This window comes from Podarcis tiliguerta (assembly GCF_965153285.1).
Source record: "Podarcis tiliguerta genome assembly, chromosome: Z".
In the NCBI taxonomy this organism is placed as follows: Eukaryota; Metazoa; Chordata; class Lepidosauria; order Squamata; family Lacertidae; genus Podarcis; species Podarcis tiliguerta.
The window spans coordinates 38,001,019-38,022,545 of record NC_139553.1 but is presented as its reverse complement, the minus strand read 5'-3'; the positions used below and the strand labels follow the sequence as shown (position 1 = coordinate 38,022,545).

At 43.8% G+C, this 21,527-nt stretch overlaps 2 long non-coding RNA genes across 5 annotated transcripts in view; both read left to right on the top strand.

Moving 5' to 3' along the window:
- LOC310668948 overlaps positions 1–6,253 on the top strand; it is a 31,433-nt gene extending 25,180 nt beyond the window's left edge. For 2 of the 4 annotated variants that reach the window (XR_014506921.1, XR_014506922.1), the window contains exon 2: positions 5,776–6,253. This is a non-coding gene — a long non-coding RNA (uncharacterized lncRNA). Of the gene's footprint in view, positions 1–800; positions 902–3,576; positions 4,282–5,775 lie in introns of those variants that run through there. The other 2 variants (XR_014506923.1, XR_014506924.1) reach the window with 2 other exon arrangements.
- Positions 6,254–8,972: 2,719 nt separating this feature from the next.
- LOC310668951 lies at positions 8,973–13,225 on the top strand. The gene is made up of 4 exons (XR_014506930.1): positions 8,973–9,173; positions 9,807–9,933; positions 11,187–11,308; positions 12,773–13,225. It is a non-coding gene; the product is annotated as an uncharacterized lncRNA (long non-coding RNA).
- The last annotated feature ends 8,302 nt before the right edge of the window (positions 13,226–21,527 follow it).

Genomic DNA, 21,527 nt, shown 5'->3' with positions numbered 1-21,527 from the left:
CCCAGAGTTCCCTGACAAGGGAACCCCAACCCTACCCCTTCCCCTGACGCTAACCCTAACTCTAACCCTTAACTAGAGCTACGATTCCCAGAGTTCCCTGGTAAGAAGGGAACCCTAACCCTGCCCCCTGACTAGAGCTACAATTCCCAGAGTTCCCTGACAAGGGAACCCAACCCTACCCCTTCCCCAGACGCTAACCCTAACTCTAACCCTTAACCCTTAACTAGAGCTACAATTCCCAGAGTTCCCTGGCAACAGGGAACCCTAACCCTGCCCCCTAACTAGAGCTACAATTCCCAGAGTTCCCTGACAAGGGAACCCCAACCCTACCCCTTCCCCTGACGCTAACCCTAATGCTAACACTTAACACTTAACTTGAACTACAATTCCCAGAGTTCCCTGGCAAGGAGGGAACCCTAACCCTGCCCCCTAACTAGAGCTACAATTCCCAGAGTTCTCTGCCAAGAGACCCTACCCCTACCCCTACCCCTCCCCCACCCCTCCCCCACCCCTACCCCTAATCCTAATCCTTAACCACCGTAACAAGTCTCCGTCCCCTTAACCACCTACAGTTCCCAGGGGAAGCCATTCCTGTTTAAAGCAACTTCATAGCAGTTCCAATGGTGCGCCTAATGTGGCCTAATGTTGCCTCCCTCATTTTCTTCTCTCTCCCCACTGCCCCATCACTTGCAAAGCAGCCAATGTCCATCTGCAGTCTCCCTTCGAAGCTCCTTCTCTCGAAGTATGGCCAAGGCCTTGTCCATTCCTCACTGCCAGTACTTCACGTTTCATTTCTCTGATGTAAATAGGGATGTCCTGCGGTTCTCTTGATGACTTTTAAGGCTGGACTTGAGAAAAACCTCACTGGCTCCAAACATCCCTGTAAGGCAAAGGCAAACAGGTGAGTGGGATGGCCAACACCCGACAGCGTCCCCCCAGATTCCTACTCTGGATGCCTGTTAACAAGGCATCCAAACCATTTTGCTTCCATCTCAGCCAGCGTAGCCTCGCAATGGTGAGCACAGCTGAGCAGCCAAAACTTAATGCAAACTCTTCCAACAACCACCCACCAGCTGCAGCCTCACCAGTTCCATTGCCAGACATCAACCAGCTTCAGAGCTGAGTGTCAGTCACCTTCAAGTAGCGATCCCACCAGCAAGTAAACTTTGTACTTGCCTTCTCCTTGCTCCACAGCATCCCAGCACCGGGTGATTGCCTCCTTCCGCTTGCCACCTTGCCACCACGGGGCTGGAGACCACCAGGGCCACAGCATCCCAGCACCAGGCAATTGCCTCCTTCCGCTTGCCAGCTTGGCGCCACGAGGCAGGAGACCACCTGGGCTGAGTGCCACCGAGCTGCCCATTTCTCTCTGGGGAGGGCAACTGCCGAGGCTTGCGCCTTGGCCCACATTTATACCCGCTCAGCAGCCAAATGTTTTTGTCACATCACAGTCAACCCACAGACAATGGCAGCAGCTGGGGAGACATCACCATCACCCCCTCAGCCCTCACAATGGTGAGCACAGCTGAGCAGCCAAAACACACACACACACAAGTTGTGCCAATATCTGTGAAGGCCACACCAGAAAAAAACCCCAGGAGGGGGACATTTTTCAGCCCAGTGGTTACATTTCCCTCCACACAACACTAGTCCAATGCACAAATGACCAGAGCAATGAAAGCAAGCCTTATCTTTGCACAGGAAGCTGTTCAAGGAATGACATGCAGATAGAAAGTTAGCATCTCAGCAAAAAAAAAAAACTTTTTCATCAGTCAATCAGTCAATCAATCAAGCAAGCAAGCAAGCAAGCATTTATTGTATTTGACTAAAACCCATTATAAATCCAGTTACAAAAGCACCAAACCCAATGACCCAAACTATAGCTCCCAGATTCTTTGGGGGAAGAAGCCAGGTTGATGCCATATGAACTCAGCGATGTGTCAAGCGATGGCGACATACTACCTTCAGGTTCAGAGGCGGCATATTTCTGTATATCAGTTCCTGAGAATCACGAGGGCTGTTGTGGTCAGATTCTGCTTGTGGTTTTTGCACAGGCATCTGTGAGAATGTGATGCTGAACTTGGGCCACTGGCCTGATCCAGGCAGCTTTCTTATGTTACAAAGGAAGACTTCCAAGAGAATACTTTTAATGTAGCACTCCAAGAAATGCTGCAAGTTTCAGAAAGTCAAATAATGCACTCCAAAATCAGAAATTTTGAAACCATTTCATCCCTGTGTCATTTTACTTTCCCCCTGCATCTCTTATCTGAACTATGTACTTGCAGTTTCTTTGAGTATGTTTTTTTCCAATTTATTTTTATTTGGTAGCCATTTCTCCCTTTCTGAGGAAGGAACAAAAACATTCCAAGTTCTCAGTGTCCCTGACTTAAGAGTCTGACTCCTCTGCCCTGCCTACCAAGCGCTCACTGGCTGGTGTGCCTTTCCACTGTAGGGAGATCAGAAGAGGACCGTTTAATTGGCAGAAGCCTAAGCAGCCACGAGCTTGCTATGCAGACACAAGGATATTGTTTTAGTCATTTATTCTCATTTTTAATTACTTGGCACCACAGGTATCAGGGGTAGGGTTCCCTTCTTGCCAGGGAACTCTGGGAATTTTAGCACTAGTTAGGGGGCAGGGTTAGCATTAGGGTTAGAGTTAGTGTTAGCATCAGGGGTTAGGGTAGGGTTAAGGTTCCCTTATTGCCAGGGAACAGGGGGTCTCCTAACAACTCTCGGCACCCTTTTCCAACTATAGCTCCCAGATTCTTTGGGGGAAGAAGCCATGAGCGTTTAAAGCAGCTTCATAGTGCTTTAAATGGTGTGGATGTGGCCCTGGCCTCCCTCACTCCACTGCCTCTTATTATTGTGGAATAGAAAGGATTTGCCCATTCAAATCTCTCGGAAACAGGAAGAAGAAAGACTTTGTTTCCCATTCCATTTTGAAATGTCTTAACTTGAAATGCCAATAAAAATATTTGCATTTGTATTGTATTGTATTGTATTGTATTATGATTAACATGGAAGTGGAATGGTACACTGTTAATGAGGCGGACTCGATACTTCTGTAAACTGGCACGCCCCTTCTTGTGGGCGTGGAAGGAGGGACTTGCGACCGGACAAGCGACTTTATAAGATTTGTTTTTCCTGATGAAGATGTTCCTGATCTTGGGTTACCCCACTTGCAAGTGTGTATAATAAAAAGGTTTCCAAACTGACCAATTTTGTCCAGATCACTTTATTTAAAAGGATCCAGAGACCTTAAGTCAAAGGAACAAGTTTATTTGTCTTTCACAAAGGGCAAAATAAATAATAGCAATCCCTCAACTGCCAAAACAAGCGGTTTTGCAGCACTGTAAAAACTAACAGATTTTCGGAAAAACTTTTTTAAAATGGGAGGCTCAGGGGGCCTTGGTGGGTGCTAAGGAGGGTATCTTAGGGTGCCATGGAGTCCACATGCCACATGTGTCACAAGGGGGGGGGGGCTTCTCAGTCATCATTTGTTTATTAATAAATGCCCCCCCCCCTTGAGGCCTAGTTTCCCAGCCCTGTCTATGTATGGTCTCCTGTGATGTCACAAACAGACATAGCAGCTGAGGGGAAAGAGGCAGTTTCTTATTCTAGAATTTCAAACACAGGAGGGGGACACCGTGGAAGCTCCACAACCTGTAGCAGGGATAAAACCCGGAGGGACCTGAGCAGTTAACAGATTAGCCCAAGAAATTCCACCCAGAGTATCCCTTTGAGGTTCAAAACGTTGAAATAGGACATCAAAGTCGGAGACAAAACACGACAAAGCTCCGGGGTCATGGGCCATACTGGCCATCAGGGACCCCAATAGATCCTCAGTGTGCCCTGTGGATTTGGAAGCTCGCAAACTTTGTCTGGGTGTCTGTACCTTTAGTTGAGTGCTTCTTTGCAGCAGAAGCACCTTTGGCTGGCATTTTCTTCTTAGGAGGCATGCCGCTGGACCCTAAGAAACAACAAGCAAACAATTTCTTTTATGCCGAATTGACGCAGCAGTGGACACTAAATATTGTGAACCACCAAATAGAGCCAATAAGTAACAAATAATTAAATCCAGCCAAGAAGACTGATCAGGTAGAAATTAAATGACCCTGCTACCAATAATAAAGGCGTCAGTTTTTCGCCCCATAAGACGCACCTGACCATAAGACGCACCTAGTTTTTAGAGGAGGAAAACAAAAAAAATATATATTCTGAACGAAACAGTGGATGTATGATTTTTGTGGTTCATGCTGTGGCCACAAACATGATTTGATGGTGAGTTTGGAGAATCCATGTGGATCCGTGCTTTGTAACCACGTTTTTGCATCATTTTGGCCCCACGTAACAGTGGATGCATGATTTTTTATGGGTGCAGGCTGTAGTCATGGACATGCTATGTGATCTGATGGTGAATTTGGGGTGCAAAAATTTAGCCCCCACAAAATTTACCTCCGCACCCCAAAACCTTGTATTGAAGGCGCAACGTAAGCAAAGTCCAAAAAGGGAGCCACAGAATCACCGGGAGAAGTGACGGCCCCGACCAAGTCACAAACGCCACACCACGGACCTGTGAATTAACTGGAGAGGTGTCAGGCCCGACAGAAGCTGTATTTGGAAAGAACGAGCAACTCAAGGCAGCTCAAGACGATGCAAAATGGAAAGCTCACGGCAAACCGTAAAAGGCTCCCCGGAAACAATCCAGACAGAGTTCTGTGGTCAGCAGCGCGAAGCAGGTGCTTGGCACACGTCGTGCTGCCACTTTTATACTTCCCCCCATGATCACCTATTCAAATTGATTGGGCAATAGCGCTGGGTAATCGTGGTGCCACCCTGGTGTGAGGGTAATGACTCCATCCACACTAGGGTGGGGGGACTGGGTTGAGGGCCTGCCCGCAACCAGGACCATCTATTAAGATGATCCCACTTGCTATTCAGAATGCTCGCAATGGGGGGGGGGGACACACCTTAGCTGCACACCCACCTCCCTTCATTTGGTGGGGGGGTCTCTCCCTCCCCCACCTGCCCAGCAGCTTCCCTCCCTACTATCTCCCCCTCCATTAGACCTTAGACTTAAGACTTTTTCTGCCACCAGGTGTGGCTTCTGAGAGAGAGAAGCCAAGTGACCAGACAGGCATCATCCTGCCTCTTTCCCTCTCTCATAGCTCTTCCTATGCTTGTTTCTCTTAGCTGTTTCCTAAGGAGGGATCTACTGCTAGTGATTTCAATGACTGGCTAAGCAGGAGCGAAAAGCCTCCTAGTCATTGGAAGTGTACTTATATTATTGTGGAATCAGAAGTGTGGGCTCATGGTTGGCCCTTCAGTGATGTGGTGCCATTTATATATAACATTTATATTGACTAGGGATGCGTGAATAAGTTAATTTCTGCTGCTCCGAATTTCTCATTTTTCCAAACTTAAGTTCTCCCCATTTCTACATCAGTTTGCAGATTGTTTAATATCTAATATTGTTTGAATGCAATTCTGTATAACAGACACATTTTTTTGCAACGCAAATCCCCATAATATAATGTAATCCCTCCCACATGAATATATGCACTTTTTGCATGCTTTTCCCAAGTATATGCATTTTGGTACATGCTATTTGGCTGAAGAACTGTATTGCAAAATTCAAAGATGTTCAAACTTTGAAGGGTGGCTGTTGCTTTAAATATTATTTCAGAATGTGTGAATTATACAGATTCCTTTTTAAATGGAAACTGAATAGAATTCATCCCCCATTGCCAATAACCAGTGTGGAATTCATTGCAGATTCTTTGGTGGTTCAGCTTGGCAAGATCAGAACGCAGCCCTACATCTCTGGGGGGCTGGTGGTTTCATTGGGTCCAGCATGAAGTGTGAGCTGCTACACCTGCTATGAAGCACCCAAAATACACGTCTTTGCTACTGAAGCTGTTATAACCGACAAATGGTATGAAATAGACCAATTTAAAAATGAATGGATTATATGAATGGATAGTGCATGGAATTACTAAGCAAAAAAGGAGGCTGAAGAGGAGCCAAAGTCCTCTTTTTATGGGTGATGCAAAACGAACAAGACTAAATGAAAAATCACCCACACGGAGTTAAAAGCTCTCAAAATATTAGTTGCATAGAAGAGATGTTAAAATAAATTATTCCTCTTTTATGCGAAAAAAATCTGAGGATTTCTGATTTGCACCCAGACCTTTTCATTATTCTCCAACTGTGCAGAGCAGCAATAGCTTGAATAAATTTTGACTGAGCAATATTATTATTTAAAGTCTTTTTGCTTAATGTAATCATTTACACAACTGTCACGACTTTAGCCCCTATATCCAAAGAACATTTCCTTTTCACCCCCTGCACTCATTTTCCTTTGCATAGCAAGAGTTGTGCTTCAGATTAATATTTTAAAATATAATGAAATTTCTTGGGTTGGAGGTTTCTTTTTTAATACATATAAAGAGAAGCCGTTAATTGTTGTGAAGAGCTTATGAAACTAGGGCGTATTGAATCTAGCTCAGATATAAGCTTTAAATGTCTTAATGGGATTGTTTTTAGTGTGTATTTTAATTATGGATGTTTATATTTTAACATTTGTGTGACTGGTTTTATATTCTAAATCACTTAGAAGCCTATACTGGCATTAACGGTTATATAAATTAGCACAACAGCAAACATAGTCAACAGGGTGCCCAGCAAATACCATATTTTTTGCTCTATAAGACTTACTTTTTCCCTCCTAAAAAGTAAGGGGAAATGTGTGTGCGTCTTATGGAGTGAATGCAGGCTGTGCAGCTATCCCAGAAGCCAGAGCAGCAAGAGGGATGTGCAGTGACCCCTCTTGCTGTTCTGGCTTCTGAGATTCAGAATATTTCTTGTTTTTCTCCTCCAAAAATTAGGTGTGTCTTGTGGTCTGGTGCGTCTTATAGAGTGAAAAATACGGTATTTTGGATGCTAACTGTTATTACCCCAGACCATTGGTCATGCTGGCTGGGACAGATGGGAGTTGGAATCCAACAATATTTGGTGGGCACCTTGTTGGCTATCCCTGTCATACATGCTACCCGGAGATCTTTGGAGAATGAGTAGAATTCAAACATGATATCCACCATGGTAGATCAATTGCACAACGCATTTCTATTGCTCCTGCATCAAGGCCCACATCAAGATCTTTATCTATTGCTGTTTACAAAAGCTTGGAACAGAATCTCTGTTGATGGTATGCAAATTCGTGACTAGGGGTAGCCTAGGGCTCTTTGACACCTGAGGCAAAACACAAAAGGGCATCCCTCTTGCTAGGGAAGAAGGTGATTGACCATCTACATCAGGATAACATCTGTCTCTCCTATTTGTCAAGAGGCCACCATAGAGGTAGCATGGGGGGCTACCATGTGAACTCTATGATCCCTATGAATCCTGATGCCTGAGGCAGTCTCCTCACCTTATCTCATGGGTAGGTCATGTTTATGACAGCATTCTGGCTGAGGCCAGTGATGGGAATCCAACCAGTGCTTTTCCCCTGGGGTATTCAAGAGTGTGCAGTACTGGTACCTTTTTCCTAGAAGAAAAACACTGAATCCAACAATCTTTGGAGGGCCACAAATCGCTCATCCGTGCTTTTAGAACAATAACACCAAACACTGGCTATCCCCCCCCCCCATTTTGTCAATATTTTTCTACTTCAGTAATCTGCTGTGTTGGGTATGAAATATCATTTTGCAGTATAATATAATATTTTCTTAAAACGTGAGACAATCTTTTCTTAAAGATGCAAAGTTATTCTTGTGCTCACTATAACTTTTGGGTTCTTCTTGACTCTCGCCCCCCCCCCCCATATTTGACTTCAACTAGATTAGATTGAGTTGTATTTTATGACTCTTTTGCCTGTTGCAACCTAAGTAAATTGATGCTATGATTTATATTTTATGTATATTTGACAGCAAAAGCAAACCAATAAGTTGTATCCAATTGGCCTAAGCAGCAGCTCATTTCAGATAGTTGAAATCTTGTGGTTTTAGAATAGTAAATGAAGAGGGGGGTGGGAGTGGGTGATCTGAGCACAGTCATTTATTTAAAACAGATATTCTAAAGTTTTCTACCCATTTGAAAAGTCCACACATTAAAACAGGTGTTGTTTGAGGGGAAAACGGTGTTTGCTTCTTTTGCATAATGCATTAGATGACTCCCAGAGAAGTTCTTCAAGTAATCTGAAGCCACAGTCTTGGAGACAAAATGGACTTTTTGGAGATTTGGCATAGGAGAGCACTTGGCTGAAGACAGAAAATGAATCACATTAGGGCAGAACCATAGCAATGAGAGAATATCATTTTTTCCCCAGAACTGGCTTAATTACTCCAGAAAGGTACACAAGAACTCTGATGGATGAAGCCTAACGGGCATGTGTGCAAACACTTGTATGCAGGCGAGGGGCTAAGCTCAGTGGAAGAGCATCTGTCTTGCATGTGGAAGGTCCCAGGTTCAATTATTGACATCTCTAGGTAGTGTTGGAAGTGTTTCCTGTCTGAACTCCTGGAGAGTGGCTGTAGACAATACTGAGCAAGATGTATGAGATGTCTAGCTTAGGGTAAGGCAGCTTCCTATGTGCAGAAATATTGGGGTTTTCACAGGTGCTTCCAATCTGTACCAGTTGTGCTTGTGTTCACTCTGGGTGGCTTCCAACAAAATATTAAAAATACAATAAATGAATAGGTTGCAGAGAATACAATGGTACCTCGGGTTAAGTACTTAATTCGTTCCGGAGGTCTGTTCTTAACCTGAAACTGTTCTTAACCTGAAGCACCACTTTAGCTAACGGGGCCTCCTGCTGCCGCCGCGCTACCAGAGCCCGATTTCTGTTTTTATCCTGAAGCAAAGTTCTTAACCTGAAGCACTATTTCTGGGTTAGCGGAGTGTGTAACCTGAAGTGTATGTAACCTGAAGTGTATGTAACCTGAGGTACCACTGTACTGTACTTTCAACAGCAGAGAGGAACAAGTTGGGCTGGAGACACCAACATCCCACTGGTTGTCCAGTCTCATTCTCAGTGCTTCTCCTTCAATTGGTGGTGTGAGAATCTTAGTGCTCACCAGTAAAAGAGCCTGACCAATGGAAGGACACAAGGTGGGAGATATGCTGAGCTGCTTGGTGTGTTTGTTACAGATCTACTATACCCGCAAGCATAAAAGGTAAAGGTAAAGGACCCCTGGACTCTAGGCAGCACAGCCAGTGGTATGAAGCACAACTGCTGTTGGAGTTTGGATCAGATCTTTAGGCTACAAATTATTCATGTTTGGATAAGGGAAGTTTCATATAACCAACATTCAGATTGCAGGACCTGGATGTATAGAATGCCACTAGATCAGTCTGTCTCAAACTACTTTTATTCTTTCAGAATAAAAATTTGCTTGCCAAATCTTTTATTGATAAGAAATACATTGCATTTAAAAACAAAAAGAAGCAATTCCCAGCAGTGCTTGATTAGTAACATGGGACACAACCACTTTATAATACAATCGTGGGACATCCAGGAAGTATAAAACAATACAACTACATAAGAACATGAGTCATTCCCAAAATAAAATATTAATTGTCCTTGACTCTTCCTGTCACCCCATCCTATTCTGCCATGCCCGTGTGGCGCACCACACCCTTTGAGAACCACTGCTCTAGGTAATTAGTCCCACTGCCAAACTACTCTTACTATCCAGAAGGTTATTCTAACATTTAAATATAATCTGCCTTGTAATTTAACTGCATTAGATATAATTTTGTCCTCATGCGGAACAGACAAGAAGCATTTGCCCTTTTCTATGCAACAGCTCTTTAGGTGTCGGGGACTGGACAGAGGAGGAATGGTAGAGACTGCTACCCCCTCATGAACCTTCCAGAGACGAGGAAGACCGTATAGATTTACAGCAGTAGTTTAAGGAAGGTCACAGCTCAGAGGTAGATAAAGATCAGAGTTGGGAAATAATGGGGGAAGAAGGGGGGAAGCAGTGTCAGAGTAGATGGCTGACACATTTATTACTAGAAAGCATTCCAGAATCTCCCATCACCTGGCGAGCCTTAAAAGTAGGAGAGCAGAGGGCTCATACGCAAATGGCCCTAAGCAGCCACCGTAAGGTGAGTGGTGCTATTGATGACTGAAGAGGGGGGGGGGAGTTTACTTGGAGCAACGCCATTACTCCAAGATGAAGCATTTCTTAGCCTCTCTCTGAATATTGAATAAAATAACTTGGTAAGAGCTTTCCTTGCTTATCTCTTCCTGGGAGCCTACTGTGGGGAGGGGGGGGGGTGTCGGATTCCCTGACACCTGACATTGCACATCTGAAGAGTCCTGTCATGTTTCCTACTCTTCTGGTCTCCAGCCTAAACATACCCAGATCTTTAAGCCTTTCCTTGTCATTGCCTTGACTCTTTGTCACCTAGTAGTTAAGAATCCACTTGATTCCACCCAAAATTAGCTATATGTCTCAAGCAGCTGGAGGAGGAGGAAAGAATAGAGGGTGTGAGTGGAAGGGAGTCCTTTCCCCAACCGATGGACCTCATGAGAAACTCAGCTAACCTGCTAAGGTTTGGAGTGTGGAGAGTGAAGCTGAATGGGACACAGCTTTGGGCAGCCTGAGGGAGTACCATCCACGTCAGAACCTGTCCATCAAATGCAAGTCTAAGAGAGAGGCCAGGGTGATGTCCACCGCTTCCAGGAACTGTTCTCATTGTTATACTTTTGTGAGTGAGCTGAGAGTTTGTTTGGACCCTGGGTGAGAATCTGGAGGCTGAGGGAGGGTGTGTTCCAAGGGAAATGAATATAACTTTTTATTCAACTTTTTATATGTAACTGTGTATTTTTGTAATATTTTTTTTCAGTTTTCTGTTGTTGCTGCATCAGATATATTTTTAATGCATTCAGTGGTATAGAAATTAAATAATCAATACTTAATCAACTACATAATTTCAGTCACTGTTCGACAAGATGATTATTTCCTCCCTTCTTTTTCAAAGAGTACCTGTGACTTCTTAAGCGAGATTGCTGCTTTAAATATAGCTGTTGACCTTTCGTTCAATTGTTTGCATGTTAGCAACATGAATCAGCGAAAGCAGGCATTCAGCCTTAGCACTAAATCATATAAATATGTATTGGACAGCACCAATTCAATTAAATGGAATTCAACAGGACTGGGTACCCTTCATTGTTTCAGAAAAGAATATAGTGACTGGACTACTTCTTGGAGTTGCTTTCACAACAAGATGCTGCTTGAGTGGCAGCCTACTGAAACTCTTCTGAATGTTGTGTTCTTCATTGGCTTTTGAAAAAGGGCAGGTAAGTAAAGTGACTAGCAGTTCATGGATGGGTGAGTTAAAAAAAACACATGTAAGAATGTTTCGCAGCATGCTTATCTCTCAGTGAATTCAACTGTCCCTCTCATAGAATAGGTGTCTGCAAACCAAACACATTTGGCAGCATTTACTGTCTGGAACGTGGATGTGGGTGGCGCTGTGGGTTAAACCACAGAGCGTAGGACTTGCCGATCAGAAGGTCGGTACAGTGGTGCCCCGCAAGATGAATGCCTCGCAAGACGGAAAACCCACTAGACGAAAGGGTTTTCCGTTTTGGAGGTGCTTCGCAGGACGAATTTGCTATGGGCTTGTTTCGCAAGACGAAAATGCCTTGCGATTCCTGGGGTTTTTCCCCCCCCTCCCCCCTTTTTCCCAAGCCCCTAAGCCGCTTAATAGCTGTTCGCTAAGCCGCTTAACAGCTGATCTAAGCCGCTTATCAGCTGATCTAAGCGGCTAATAGCCTTTTAGCAGCTAATCCGCTAATCCCTTAAGCCTTTAATAGCCGCTAATAGCCTTTTAGCAGCTAATCCGCTAATCCCTTAAGCCTTTAATAGCCGCTAAACCGCTAATAGCGCTAATCCACTAATGGGCTTGCTTCGCAAGATGAAAAAACCGCAAGACGAAGAGACTCGCGGAACGGATTCTTTTCGTCTTGCGAGGCACCACTGTAGTTCAAATCCCTGCGACGGGGTGAGCTCCCGCTGCTTGGTCCCTGCTCCTGCCCACCTAGCAGTTTGAAAGCACCTCAAAGTAGATAAATAGGTACCGCTCCGGCGGGAAGGTAAACGGCGTTTCTGTGCGCTGCTCTGGTTCGCCAGAAGTGGCTCAGTCATGCTGGCCACATGACCTGGAGGCTGTACGCCGGCTCCCTTGGCCATAAAGCGAGATGAGCACCGCAACCCCAGAGTCGGCCACGACTGGACCTAATGGTCAGGGGTCCCTTTACCTTTACCTTACTGTCTGGAAAGCTATTGACCTCTGTTTATATAGGGAAAGCGGTGCATGAGCATCTAATATGCATACAAATGTATCATTAACAACACCAGGAGAAGAAGAAAAAACATTGGGAGGGGTCTTGTGAAAAAAAGTATTACTGGCTCCCAAGTTTTGCAAAATAAATAAATAAAATAAACACACACTGTGCTGCTATAAAAAGATGGGAGTGATAGAACACTCTCATAGCAAATCCTTTCTTGAAACTCTTCTGGAAAACCTCCTGGGAGAACATTATCTTCAGCTGCCGGGGACCAAAATGTTTTTGCATATTCAAGAGCATTGCAGTAATTTCATTCCTTTTAAGCAGTAAAAAGTAACAAGTGCTTTAACAAGTTTTAATTTCAAGGTGTTATTGGAATAAGAAAATTGGTGTCTGGTGTGTTGGGAGCAGTCTACCTTACTTAATGCCCATCTGGAATGTTTCCTTGTTCAACATCTCATTCTTTTCCAGGGGGAGAAGAGAAAGAACGGTCTGGTTGTGAGGAAAAAGAAATCAAGTCTAGTAAAATAGGAACACACACACACACACCAGTTTTCTATGCAGAAGTGTGGGTGTGCACATGTGTAGGAACATTGCTATTTCATGTGTTATTTGTGAGATTAAAGCCTCAGATAATAATCATAAGAGTTTTGCGGGATCGGACTAAAGTCCTTTCTAGTCCAGCATTCTGTTTCCACACCACTCAACCAGATGTCTATGGAAAGCCCCCAAAACAAGATTTGATGGCGACAGCACCCAGCCCTATCTGTGATCCGCAGAACCTGGTTTCCTGAGGCAGGCAGCACACAGTCTCCGATACTGGAAACAATCTATTGCTATAAATACTGTAGGAATTATGTTACTGGCAATAGTCTTTAATTTGTTCAACCCTACATTAAAGGCATCCACGTTCACAACCATCACTGCAACTTGTTATAGCCAATTCTATGGTTTAAACTAATAGGCAGCATCAAGTACTTTCTTCCTGTGTTCCTTGAATCTCCCAGCATTCAACTTCACTGAGTGGCTCTGGGTTTGAGGTGAAAGGAGGTTGCCCCCCCCCCCACATGCCACAGTTGAAACTGCTTGTGGCCACGCCCCCAGCTGTGCTGATTGGAGAGCTGGGTGCGTGACACGGCTGGGAGTCCCTGTGACGTGGATAGCATTCCTCCAACATCCAGCTGGGTCACTAGGGGGTTCCGGATGCCAGTCTGCAACACTGCCCCCCTGGGAAGGGGAGCAGACTACTCACCCATTTGCTTATCTAAGAATCTAGGTCTTTTTTAGGGCCATGTGAATAGATGTCAACAGCTGTAATTCAAAATACATTTGCATTGAAGCAGGAATGGGGAACATTTGGCTCACCAGATGTTGCTGAACCACCACTCACATCAGCCCTAGAAAGCATGGTTGATGTCCAGGGATGATGAGAGTTGTGGTTCAGTAATAACTGGCGAGCCAAAGGTTTCCTGCAGCCACTTTAACAACAGGATATCCTGTGATCCTCCTGCCATGAAAGCAACTTTAAAACAAGCAAGCAAGTTGCATCAGAAGCCCCACCCCCCACCCCCACCGTCATGCAAGGCTCAGTAATATCCACAGTGCCTGGCAATGGCTTGCCAGGATTTCAGACAGGGCATACTCCCAGCCCTATCTGGAGATGCCTGGGATTGTACTGGGACCTTCTGTGTGAAAAGCAATTGCTTTACCACTGAGCTATGGCTCTTTCCGCAGTGGTCTCCCTCTCCCTCCCACGTGAATGTTGTATATATGTATGTGCGTATGTATGTGTAGCAGAATCAATGCATCTCAGTGTCATTTTAGCCAAATGACACGAAGGGGAAAACTGTAGAATGCTGTCCTAATACCAACTTTATTATCATTATGTTCATTGCTGCAAGGCACAAGAGAAACCCTCATCATGCGCTTATTTAAAAATAAATGAATTGATAATGCCCTTAATCTGCTGCTAATCTAATAATGTCCTTGCATAATTAGATGTTATGAATGTGAACTGTTGATTGGACATATTGTTGAGAGATTAAAAATAAATGAGGAGGTAGTGGCTGCATTATAATTATGCATGGATTAGTTTCGCCACTGGCTGATTATTGGAAAAGGGCTATGATGAAGGGATGTATATATATGTATATAAATCAGGAAAAAAATTCTTCAAAGGTGTAATCAATCCGAGGATCTGGAACAGTTTCCCTTTGCAATCTGGGTAGAAGGGGAAATAGAAACTTAATCATTTTTCTATTGCAAAATCTGATACAGGAATGATTGGTCAGTTAGAAAACCAGCAACCATGAATGGCATTTGTACCAAACATCTTAAAAATATTTTAAGACCACAAATTGTCTTCACCTGGTATTGAAAAGGCTATAATGTAGGCACCAGGTAAGCCTCTCTATGGGGGCATTCCATGGGCCACCACTGAAAAGTCCCTATCCCCACAAGACACCCACCATTGTTTCGCGGGGACACCTAGAGATGGGCTTCAGAAGATGACCTTGAAATCTATAGAGGAATATGATGGACACAGCCCTTTAGATAACCTGAACCCAAGCTGTTTGTGGTTTTAAAACTTGATTACAGCAATTTGAGTCACCTATAGAAATGGACAGGAGGTCAATGCTAAAGGCAAAATACTGATGTACTATGGGTGACTTGGCCAATCCCATATCGGTAACCCATTTTGGACCAACTGAAGTTTCCAGGCTGCTTCCAAAGGTAGCCTGACATACACTGCAGATATCGTAAACAGGTCTGATTCACACAACCATATACTTATCACCTGATTCTCCAAACAAATGGTTATAGCTGCCTGTGTGATCTGGCTCCATTGAAAAACATTGTATTGCAAGCGTTATTCCTGTGGTGTTATACCGGTGGCAGCCCATTCAGACCACATGTTGTCACTTGACATTGGAGTCCTTCAGTGATGCATGTGTGAACCTAGCAAAAAGGTTGTAGAAGGGTATCAGTGGGCTTGTGTGTCGCATTTCCACCACAATTGCTATACAGACACACTTGCTTTCCCCACCCATTGCTTGAGCTCCATGCACATTGTGGCATGTGGCTATAGTTCGATTGGGAGCTACGACAGCTTGGTGGTTAGAATCTAAACCTCTCCCGTTCCGCAACTGGATATAGATCTATCAAAGAATCAGACCAGGGCTGGATCTAGATACATCAAAGGAGCATTTGTTAAATGTGTTGCAAACTTTGTATGAGAGATCAGGTTAGCAAAAACGGAACTCCACAGCACCATCTGGTGTCACAGTGCATATCCAACACACATAAAGCACTTTTTCTTTGCCAGTGTAGCTGAGTCCTGGGACTCGGGAAACCAAGGTTCAAGTTCTCATACAGTCACAAAGCCCCCACTGGATAACCTAGTCAATACCTCATCCTGACACTTCTGAGTTTCTGGGAGAATAACAGAAGAGTAATCCATGCCTGTGACCCTGAGTTCCTTGGAGGTAAGATAGGATGAAAGTGTATTGCTGATTGATTGAGGTGGTACATATGTGACCCTCCAGATGCTGTTGGACTTCAGCTCCCAATTTTATTAATGAAAGTTGCTAGAGATACCATTCTTCAGGGCTTGTCTCTTCCCCCCCTTTTTTGGGGGGGGGAGGGGGATCTATAGAAGTGAAAATTCTTAAGTCAGTGTATTTTGGCCTCTGGGGTGCATCTTATATTGGTGATGACAACACAGCTGGAAATGTGGGGGCAACAGGCCCACCCCCGCTCTCTGCCCTGTGTGACTCAAGTGGGTGGGGTGGGTGGGGGTGTTTGAGGAAGAGATTCAAAAAGACAGTTACTTGCCCTTTCTGTTCTTTGTTTATAACACATTTAGCTGTTCTGCCTTTGTTTAAGACTGGTGCAGAAAAGAAAAGAAAGCAATAATACCAAATTTCAACCCACAATAGGCATGTTTAATGACAACTCAAGCAAACAGGAGAAATTGATGTATATGCCCTTACACCCTCCAATCTATCTTTCATAGATTATATATGCTACTTATGCGCATAAATTATAATGGGAGAAAAAGGCAGCATTGGAATGCCCATGAAAAATCTGCCAAGCTGTGGAAGAAGGGAGAGTTGGGTGGGGTGGAAGTTGCCCAAGCACTGTAATTCTTTATCATAACAAAACAGAGACAACACTCTGACAGTGGAGCCGGAGTCGAAAGCCAGCACAATTGAACTGCATTTATCTTAATTTGCTTCAGTGAGCTATGCATAACATTTGACACTCAGTCATAAATTTTATATTTATGGAACTCAGTAGTGACACCACTATCTATTTTGCTGTGCTTACCTCGAGAGGTTGTGTGTGCTCAAAAATGGGCTTAGAATTAACTTTGTATTTTTTGCTTGATCCTCTTAATTGAACTGAATCATGATTGAAGCGGCATAGTACTTCGATGAGGCACTTTTCCTCTCACCTCTGATTGAGAAAGGAGGAGGGGAGAAAACAAACGAAACAAGCCATTGCTATTTTCATGAAGATCCCTGACAGCAAAAATAAACACAGCTCTTCCACAAACTACAGCAACACAGTAGGGAGGGTGTTGGTTTTTTTTAAAAGTACAATGGTTTAACAACTTTTGGGAATCTTAAAACATAAAACAGCTGCGAGCTGTTTATCTATCATCTATATCTCTATCTATCTATCTATCTATCATCTATCTATCTATCTATCTATCTATCTATCTATCTATCTATCATCTATCTATCTATATCTGTCATCGTGAATCTCCAACTCTAGAAAGCAGCAGAATGGGATAGCAAATGGATATCTGATCAATTTCAGAGGATATCGCTAAAAAAAAGCATGCAGATTTATGTAGAGGTTTGATATTGTGAAAGGATGGGTTGGGCAAGAGTCAGAGCTGGCCTGCCCATGAAGTTGGATGAGAAGGCTGCTTCAAGTGACACATGCCCCCCCCCCCCGAGGTGGCACATCTTTGCTGCCAGTCTCTCTGGCTTTTAGGGGCAGAGAGGGACCAGTGGCAAAGCTCTGTGGAACACCTCCCCTACTACTCAGTCAGTGAGAGGGGAGGTGTTACAGCACCCAGCTTTCCTCCCAGGTGGCGGTGTGCCAGGTCTTTGCACCACCTTCTCTTGAAAGGAGAAGCTAATGCAAAACCCCAACACCAGATCTGGGTAGGAGGGATCTGGAAAGAATCTCCCTCTCGCCACTGTTGTATGTGTGGTGGTGGTGGGGAGAATGCCCTCTCCCGTTGTGGGAGCAGCAGTGGGGCATTTCACCTCAGGTGCTGAAACACATTGCCCCCCCCCCCAGCTGGAGTGCTTCATAGTTTGTAATCCCTTTACTGCACTGTTGCCCCATCACATTGCATATTTGTTTCAGTTAAATGTTAAACCAAGACAGACTATAATGAATACAAACTCAAAATTCATGCCCACTGTTGGAGGTGTGTTCAATAAAAATGGGCTGAAGTTTACACCTGTACCTAGGAGATTGGGAGTGCATGGATGCTGGATAAAAACATATAAACTCTTAACGATCTTTTAAAATCAGGTCCTTGCTTTCCTTGAAGGACCGGATCTTAAAATGTCAGATAAACACAGGTATATAACCTCCACCCAAACAAGTTCACTCTGAAAGCTTCAGAAGACAGCAAGCTGAACTTGGCACAGATTGGTTGTTGTTTTTTTAGTGGTCTGCAACAAGCATAGGTGCCCTAGGAACTAGGGTCCTGGTTCCAAGAGATGTAAGCCCTTTAACAAAACATTCACCAAGGACAGAAGGATTAGAGGCACAGTGTCATCCAAATGAACCATCCTCAAGCATAGGAAATTGGATCACATCAAAAACTCAATCACACAGCAACTCAGACCTGGCCTTCTTCCAGCAACCATGAGGCTCTTTATGAAGACCTCTGGCCTCCTATATCACATTCTAAGCACAGCTGCTTATAGTGAAGGCATCTCAGAAATTTATTCTGCATAAGGAGAATCCTTACTCATTAGAAAGCCCCTTGCATGGGTGCCACATGCGAACTCTGTGCCTTTAGAAACATGCTATGTTCTCGCATTTTGACCTCGACCCAGATCTTTTGGTGCTGGTGTTCCTGAAGACTGGGCATTATCAAGGAGAGCTCCAAGAGTTCTTCAGCAGTCCTGTCCCCAAGGCTCCTCAATGGGACTATTACCACTAATTCAGGAGACTGTGAGTGCTCCTCAAGGTCCTCAGCTTTGGGGCTGTCTGGTTTGTCCTTTGAGAACTCCATGTTGGGAAGCAGATTAGGTCTAGTCATGACAACCAGAACAGGCTAACTTTGCAGGTGCCATTACCAGCTGGGTGACAACAGTAGAGAAGATAGGGCCCCCAAGTCCTTCTCTAAATTTGAGGGCTCATGTGCAAATTGGTAACCTGAGTAAGGATAGTGAGAGATAATGTGGCAAGCAACTGTGTGGCCCATGGCATATATGAATGGATATTTATGTTCTAGAAGACGATGGAGCAGTTACACCAATAGTAGTAAATTAAACACTTTAGCTTTATCACACCTCACAGTTGGGAGAAACTAATTAAAATCATTGCACATTCTGCTGTTTAAAGTTAACGTTTTAAAGGCTGCGTTTTCATTTTCAGTTGGAAGGTAGAGAAAATGCTTAGGCAGCAAGGTTAAGCAAAGGCAATGCAACATGCAATCCAACTCAGGGATTCTATAAAAGCAGGATGTTACGATCACAGAAGAGGACTGCCAAGAAATGTACTGGGGTGTAGCCATTAATCATTTCATTTAGCCTGATAATCAGGTGGATTGCTAACTTAATAACATGTAGTGGTGCTCTTGATGTTTCAACACTTAACAAAAAACGTTGACAGGACTATAATTCTGTATGGACAGATTTGTTTCTCAAGTGACTTTGGAAGACTAAGCATTAATTATCCAAACATTATTTTTGTGTGGACATTTAATCTCACAGATGGTGAAGGTTGTTTACATCTTCTTCTTTTTTTCAAAATAATTTGCCAGATTGACATATTTGGTTTATTCCCCCAGTTGCAGGAGATATAACCAGCCACAATGCCAATCTACTTGTTGTACTAATTAGAAAAAAATGTTTGATTCTTTTTGACTTCTGGTATTTACCCAAAGGAATGTAAAAGGAAAGGATACCAAGGACATATCTAGACAACTTTGATTAGGCAGGGCAGAGAAGAGATTTGATACAGTGCCTTGGTGTGGCCAGTGTCTGCAATACCCAACAAGCAGCTTATTTGAAAAAAAGCATTTGTTGAAGCTACTGGCTCTTGCTTGCCTGGATAGAAAGAGGTGTGTGATTAGGTATGCAGTGACAGCAGCAAGAATTTTGATGGCCCAGAAATGGAAACAGGAAGAAATGCCGACTAGGGAAGAATGGAAAATGAAGCTGAAGGAATATGCAGAGATGGACAAATTGACTGGAAAAATTCGGAACCAACGCGACCAGAGATTTTCCGAGGACTGGAATAAATTTACAGAATATATCAAAAATGTATGTGAGGAGCAACTAACGCTTGTTGGCTTTCAAGAAGCTTTGTGAGAAAGATCGATTGAGATGTTGCTTGAATGATATGATAAGATTAAGATTGGTAAAGTGCAATATAAATTTAAGAAATGTGAGTAGTAGTGACAATATGGAGAATTGTCAGATAGGCTGAGGGAAGTTCAAAAGATGTATATGTAAAAGGCGAATGTTAAATATTGATGGAATGTATATTGGAAACTGAATAAAAATTAATTATAAAAAAAAGAAAGGGGTGTGTGAATGTGTGCAGAAACTAACCAGTATACATGCAAAATTATATTAATTATCCCACCCACTTTTACTTCTGGTGCCACCCGTATCCAGAAGGTTGACAATATCGGAATATAGCTCTTGAGCTGGGAAAGGTACCCCATCCCTGTAATGTATCTGGGTCAGGATAGGCACCTGACCCAGGTGCTTTAACAGAAGGAGCTTTATTCATAGGAGCCTCCAAAACCCTCTGCTAGAACTGAAGCTAAAGGCTAATGAGGTGCCCAACTATAGGGCAAGTCCTCAAATTGCCAAGTCCTTGACATGAAGAAAATGCCAACAAATTACAGGCTCTATCATGCAAACTAAGTAGATCATAGGAAGAGCACTGTAGGACCTGGTCTGTCTACATTATGAGACACTATGGTTCTCTCTCTGAAAACAGCTTTTTATCAATTGATGGAAAAGATACAGCTTTTGCTTCCTGTTTCTCCTCACCTACCACTTGCCGTCTTACTGAGGTTCTGTGAGAAATTAAACTTTTACGTCTCCATGTGGAGGTGCTCTTGGTGCAGGATAGGCCTCACAGGAGAACAGATCAGATTTTGGATAAAGTAGAGATAGAGAAAAGGGACACGGGTGGCACTGTGGGTTAAAGCACAGAGCCTAGGACTTGCTAATCAGAAGGTTGGCGGTTCGAATCCCCGCGACGGGGTGAGCTCCCGTTGTTCGGTCCCTGCTCCTGCCAACCTAGCAGTTCGAAAGCACCTCAAAGTGCAAGTAGATAAATAGGTACCGCTCCAGCGGGAAGGTAAATGGCATTTCTGTGCGCTGCTTTGGTTCACCAGAAGCGGCTTAGTCAAGCTGGCCACATGACCTGGAAGGTGTACGCCGGCTCCCTCGGCCAATAAAGCAAGATGAGCGCTGCAACTCCATAGTTGGTCACGACTGGACCTAATGGTCAGGGGTCCCTTTACCTTTACCTAGAGATAGAGAAAACTAGGAACTGCAAAACATAACATCTTACTGCTCTATCAGTAAGGATAATGGTACAATAATTTCAGTGAAGAGATAAATCTTTCTCTAAAATAGAAGGGCACAACAATAACAGAGCCCCACCTTCTGGGCAAATCTGTATTATTTCTCAAAGTAAAAGGCTTAGAAGGATTGCATTTGACTTTGTAACTCCTCTGTTATGAACATAACCACCGTCAAAAGGTTTTATGTGCAATGTTACTGACAAATGACACTTTTAATTTCTTCTGGCAAAACCAGGCTATAGGCTCAGCTGGGCCAGGGAAGTTCAGAGCCAAAGAAGTGTCTACTCCTGGGCACCGCAGTGTTTTATTTCTAACACAATATGTGCTAGGAAGTTTATTTTCCACTACTGCTCTTTGCACTGAGGAACTCCAGGGCTCCTCTGCACATGTTTGAAAACCAGCACTCTAGAAACAAAAGAA